This window comes from Phyllobates terribilis, unplaced genomic scaffold (assembly GCF_046119375.1).
Source record: "Phyllobates terribilis strain yellow unplaced genomic scaffold, ASM4611937v1 Scaffold_1__5_contigs__length_1240528914, whole genome shotgun sequence".
NCBI classification, from domain to species: Eukaryota; Metazoa; Chordata; class Amphibia; order Anura; family Dendrobatidae; genus Phyllobates; species Phyllobates terribilis.
The window spans coordinates 1116632708-1116639840 of NW_027362761.1; positions in this window are offsets into that span (position 1 = coordinate 1116632708).

Here is a 7133-nt window from a genome sequence, read left to right on the forward strand (position 1 = left end):
TTGGCATCTTTCCAAAATTAGGGTAAATTATTTTGTTTCAAGCATGTGATGCTCGTTCAAACTCACCTGTGGCAAGTAACAGGTGTGGGCAATATGAAAATCACATCTGAAACCAGATAAAAAAGGGAGAAGTTGACTCAATCTTTGCATCGTATATCTGTATGCCACACTAAGCATGGAGAACAGAAAGAGGAGAAGAGAACTGTCTGAGGACTTGAGAACCAAAATTGTTGAACAATATCAACAATCTCAAGGTTACAAGTCCATCTCCAGAGGTCTTGATGTTCCTTTGTCCATGGTGAGCAACATAATCAAGAAGTTTACATCTCATGGCACTGTAACTAATCTCCCTGGATGTGGACGACAGAGAAAAATTGATGAAAGGTTGCAATGCAGGATAGTTTGGATGGTGGATAAGCAGTCCCAATCAAGTTCCAAAGACATTCAAGCTGTCCTGCAGGCTCAGGGTACATCAGTGTCAGAGAGAACTATCCATTGACATTTGAATGAAATGCCATGGCAGGGGATCCAGGAGAGATATAAAAAAGCTAGATTGCAGTTTACCAAAATGAACTTGAGTAAGCCAAAATCTTCTGGGAAAGCATTTCGTGGACTGATGAGACAAAGATAGAGCTTTTTGGTAAATCAGACTATCAGCTGTGTATCCACCTGACTTCTGCACAACACAACTGATGGTTACAACCCCATTTATAAGGCAAGAAATCCCACTTATTAAACCTGACAGGGCACACCTGTGAAGTGAAAACCATTTCCGGTGACTACCACTTGAAGCTCATCAAGAGAATGCCAAGAGTGTGCAAAGCAGTCATCAAAGCAAAAGGTGGCTACTTTGAAGAACCTAGAATATAAGACATATTTTCAGTTGTTTCACACTTTTTTGTTAACTATATAATTCCACATGTGTTAATTCATAGTTTTGATGCCTTGAGTGTGAATGTACAATTTTCAGAGTCATGAAAATACAGAAAAATCTTTAAATGAGAAGGTGTGTCCAAACTTTTGGTCTGTACTGTATATATATCAGGATTGGTCACAGGATAATGGACATATACCAGGATGGGGGATATATACCAAAATGGGGCCCAGGATAAGGGACATATATACCAGGATGGGGGATATATATACCAGGATAGGGGATAGGGATGGGGCCCATCTTCCACTGGGGCCCATCAAACTCTTGCTATGCCACTGCTTGTCACTTATGTATTCTTTTCTTCCATCGCATCCTCTTGCTCCTCAAATCACCAGGGACAAATTTCTGTTGTGGTGGAACCAATGAAGGATAAATTTGCAAGTCAATACCAACATTTAGATTAGTTCCAGCAGCGTATTCAGGGGAAAGTACAGTACAGTAACTAAATTAATGGCACTAATAGCAGAAAGCTTAGCTACCGTATAATGGGATGCAGAGGTTGCTTGCGGTCACATCTGTGCCCTTGTGTCTGTGGGATATCAATTACCCCATAAGAGGAAACCTGGTTTGTTACCGGTCAGTAAAAGTTTGGGATCCATTGCAAATTTGTAATGCTGCTAAAAAGTATGCGGATGCAATAGCGCAGAGAATGAGGAAGACAGTGACACTTAACCAACAACTATTTATTTGATTAACAACACAAATGAATATATATTTAGTGCCTACAACACAATATCAAAGATAAAAGTAAAAAGTGGCCATATGGTAAATTATGGCATAATAAGAACACGGTAATACAACTAAAACATGTCATTTACACGCCTTTGTTCTATAATCACCATTAGGGCTTGCTCATATTTGTTTGTGTATTAAAAAATTTCTCCGATGTTGCTCCGGCAAAGTAGGACGAGTGTCATTCGTATGTCATTTCGTATACCATGTGAGTGCTATGCGAGTGTACAATTTTTTTTTCTCGCCTAGCATCCGTTTGACATCCATATGCCATCTGTATGCAACATCATCTTTTACATACTAGAATGCTCTATGTAACTTAAAGCTAGTATACAAAAGTAATAAAGCAATCTTATATAAAAATATAGATAGATGATAGAAAGATATTAGATAGATAATTGATAAATAGAATAGATAGATATCTTGCAGATATATAATTTCACTAGCCCTCTACATATAATAAACTTGCACCCTTTAGTGTCTTTCATGTGGCACTAAAAATTGTTTAGCCTTGTTTATCCCCCCCCCCCCCCAAAAAAAAACGAAGTAGGGTTGATATCCAGCAAAGGTAAAGCAGACAGCTGTGGGCTGATATTATCAGGCTGTCCATGGTTATTGGGCCCTTCACAGCCTAAAAATACCAGCCCACAGTCGTCCGAGAAGTGGAGCATCACATTAGATGCGCCAATTCTGACGCTATACCTGCCTTTTTGTTATTGCCCTGTTGCGGTGGAAATCGGGGTAATGGTAGGTGGGGTTCATGTTAGCTGTGATTTGTCAAAAAACACAGCTGGCAGCAATCCCTGGGGTTAGTAATTGAGAGGTGTCTATCACACACCCACATTTATAACCGAGTAATCAAAAAAACAAAAAACACACAAAAAATACTTTATTTGAAAAAACACTCCCCCACACTTTTCCTTGTTCACCAATTTATATAAAAAAAGTCATGCAGGTCAGCCATAGTCCAGGGAATCCACCATAGTCCACCAAATCCACCGTAGTTCACTATACTGTTATAGCAGAAAATGAGGTCCCTCAAGTTCAAAGACCCCATCTATGCTGTATAAGTCTGACGGTTACCTTAGGTCAAAAACAACAACTAAATGTTCCTTCCTTGTATCAATAGAAACTAACGTGTCCTTGCTAGTCATCAGAATGTGTCTGATTAAATGTTTCAACACAAGCATAGGCATCACGAGAACAGAAACCAGTTTTTGTTTGCACAGCTAAATTGTATGATCGGACCATATATGGTAAATCCGTTTCTGCCTCCAGGGTGTATATAAACCCTATGCTTTGTAATAAAGTTGGAGTCTGTTGACGCATACTACCTGTCTTGTGTCTTATTCTCTCCGGGCCTGTATACTAGAGGATAGAAGAACCAGAAAGCAGTGACGACAATACCATACCTGAAAAAAATAAAAAAGAGAAAAAAAATCTAGACAATGTCCCTCGTTCACCAAATTATTCCAAAAAATGTTCCCACGCAGCTCCGACGTAGTCCAGCGTTCCCAGAATCCTGCCCAGGTGACTGTGAATAGCATTAAGTAACTGTAAAGCCCCCATCTTGGGGAAGAGGGGAGCTTTCCGTTCACTGCTATCCACCCCTATGCAGTGTCCGACAGATGATGGAAGGACCACAGACTCCGGTTTCGGGGATAACAGCCTCTTTAATTCAGCAGAACGCGGCAATATAACATGGAGGGAACACTTCACAGTTCACGTGGGTAGTCCACAGCGGATACAGTCCAGAGTTAGAGTCTGACATGGATTTGAGATTCCGGAGCTTTAAGAACCAGATTCTTTAGACATAGGGTTTGTAAGTTGTGATGAAGCAGTTCAGTCTTTTTGTAGTTTTATGCAGGAGATTATATATAGCAAGAGATTTACAGACCTGAGAGTCCTGGGGTAATTACCCAGCTTGTCCCGGCACATGCAGAAATACCTCTGGGGAAAGCACATGTAGGTCCATACAATGAGGATCCAGGATAAATCCTTAGCATACTGTCTGTGGAAGATAGGGACGGGTGCTGAGCCTTAAGGCCTGGCAGGAAATCCTGTGGTAAGGGAGTCTCCATGTGTGCTCCGCTCCCTGTGGCATCTTGTGCCCCACTGGGACTTCCCCCCTCTGTCTCTCTAGACAAGAGACCCTACTGAATCTTCAATTCTCATATCAGACCTTCACATTGCAAAGGGGATATAAATCATACACTTTTACCAACAGATATGCTGGGGCACAGCAAATGAAAAGTGCATTTATATAACAAATGAAACATATCTGGAACAATGCCTGAAAAGTACACTGGGTATAAATGGATTTACTTGAACTGCATATCTAACACTCAGTAATACTGGCAGGGAGGTAGCTAAGGAGTGAGCTGCAGTGTACAGAGGCTACTCTCGGTCCAGGGGTACTTAACCCCTTTACAACCCAATGTGGTTTGCACGTTAATGACCAGGCCAATTTTTACAATTCTGACCACTGTCACTTTATGAGGTAATTACTCTGGAACGCTTCAACGGATCCCCCTGATTCTGAGATTGTTTTTTCGTGACATATTGTACTTCATGATTGTGGTAAAATTTCTTCCATATCACTTGCGTTTATTTGTGAAAAAAAAAACGGAAAGTTGGCAAAAATTTAGAAAATTTTGAAATTTTCAAAATTTTAATTTTTATGCCCTTAAATCAGAGAGATATGTCACACAAAAGAGTTAATAAATAACATTTCCCACATGTCTACTTTACATCAGCACAATTTTGGAACCAAAATTTTTTTCTGTTATGGAGCTATAAGGGTTAAAAGTTGACCAGCGATTTCTCATTTTTCCAACAAAGTTTACAAAACCATTTTTTTTAGGGACCACATCATATTTGAAGTCACTTTGAGAGGTCTTTATGACAGAAAATACCCAAAAGTGACACCATTCTAAAAACTGCACCCCTCAAGGTGCTCAAAACCACATTCAAGAACTTTATTAACCCTTCAGGTGCTTCACAGGAATTTTTGGAATGTGGAAGAAAAAAATGAACATTTAACTTTTTTCACAAAAATTTTACTTTAGACCCAATATTTTTTATTTTTGCAGGGGTAACAGGAAAAAATGGACCCCAAAATTTGTTGTGCAATTTCCCCTGGGCACGCAGAATCCCCATATGTGAGGAAAAAACACTGTTTGGGCGCACGGCAGGGCCTCGGAAGGGAAGGAGCGCCATTTGACTTTTTGATTGTAAAATTTGCTTGAATAATTAGCGGATGTCATGTTGCGTTTGGAGAGCCCCTGATGAGCCTAAACAGTGGAAACCCCCCACAAGTGACCCCATTTTGGAAACTACACCCCCCAAGGCACCTATCTAGATGCATAGTGAGAACTTGGAACCCCTAGGTGCTTCACAAATTGATTCGTAAAAATGAAAAAGTATTTTTTTTTCCACTTTTTAATTTTTACGAATCAATTTTTGAAGCACCTGAGGGTTCCAAGTGCTCACTATGCATCTAGATAGGTGCCTTGGGGGGTCTAGTTTCCAAAATGGGGTCACTTGTGGGGGAGCTCCACTGTTTAGACACATCAGGGGCTCTCCAAACGCCACATGGTATCCGCTAACAAATTGAATGGAAATACGGCTCAAATTGTTAGCGGACACCATGTTGCATTTGGAGAGCCCCTGATGTGCCTAAACAGTGGAGCTCCCCCACAAGTGACCCCATTTTGGAAACTAGACTCCCCAAGGCACCTATCTAGACGCATAGTGAGCACTTGGAACCCTCTGGTGCTTCACAAATTGATTCGTAAAAATGAAAAAGTGGAAAAAAAATACTTTTTCATTTTTACGAATCAATTTGTGAAGCACCTAGGGGTTCCAAGTTCTCACTATGCATCTAGATAGGTGCCTTGGGGGGTCTAGTTTCCAAAATGGGGTCACTTGTGGGGGAGCTCCACTGTTTAGGCACATCAGGGGCTCTCCAAACGCAACATGGTGTCCGCTAACAATTTGAGCCGATTTTCCATTCAATGTGTTAGCGGACACCATGTCGCGTTTGGAGAGCCCCTGATGTGCCTAAACAGTGGAGCTCCCCCACAAGTGACCCCATTTTGGAAACTATACCCCTCAAGGATTTTATTAAGGGGTATAGCGAACATTTTGAACCCAGAGGTACGACACAGAATTTGATAACATTAGGTCATCATATTGAATAAGTTGTCATTATTCTTGAGCGCAAGTGCTCTCTACTTGAGTTTGCATCGGGTACTCAGGTATGCACCATGTATCACGGGTGCTCAAGTGAAATGCTCGAGTCCCCGCCCGCATGTTTCACGGTTATTAGACACCCCCAAAAAACCATGCGGGGATCGCTCGTGCATGGCAGGCAATCCCCGCGAGGTTTTTTTGGCCGCAAAGCATATGGGGCGGAGACTCGAGCACCCGCGATACTCAGTGCATACCCGAGCACCCGATGCAAACTCAAGTAGCGAGCACTTGCGCTCAACACTAGTCGCCATATCGTCATCTTTTTTTTTTTTTTTTTTTTTACATTGGAAAAAAAAAAACAACCCCAACCCTAATATTAGCACAACCCCAACCCCAGCGTTTATTTTTTACGCCGTTCCTCATGCGGTATAAGTGATGAGATTACTTTATTCTTCGGGTCGGTGCAATTACAGCGAAACCAGAATCATATCGGGTTTTTATGATTGACAGCTGTCACACACTAAAAGACACATATTTTGTAAAATCTATTTTTTGCATCGCCATATTTTGGCCAACAGAGTCATGTGACGGCTTGTTTTTTGCGGGATGAGTTGATGTTTTTATTGGTGCCATTTTCAGGCATGTGACATTTTTTGATCGCTTTCTATTCCTATTTTTGGGAGGCAGAATAAACAAAAACCAACAATTCAGGAATTGTGTTTTTACATTTTTTTATTCTGCTCCGGGTGTGGTAAAATTGATACGGCAGCTTTATTTTTCAGGTCAGTATGTTTACAGCGGTACCACATTTATATAGTTTTTCTATGTTTTGGCGCTTTTACACAGTAAAAGCTATTTTATAGAAAAAATTATTTTTTGCATCGCTTTATTCTGAGAGCTCTAACTTTTTGATTTTTCGGATTATGGAGCTGTATGGTGGCTTGTTTTTTGCGGGATGAGATGACGTTTTCAGCGGTACCATTTTTATTTATATTCGTCTTTTTGATCGCGTGTTATTCCATTTTTTGTTTGGCGGTATGATGAAAAAGCATTGTTTTTTGCTTTGTTTTTTTTATTTTTTTTTTACCGTGTTCACTGAAGGGGTTAACTAGTGGAACAGTTTTCTAGGTCAGGTTGTTCTGGACGCGGCGATACCAAATATGTGTACTTTTATTGTTTGTTTGTTTTTTTTCGTAATAATATTTATTGATGGGTACATTATATTTTTATTTTTAGTGGATTATTTTTTTTATTTTTTTTTTCACTTTCAGAC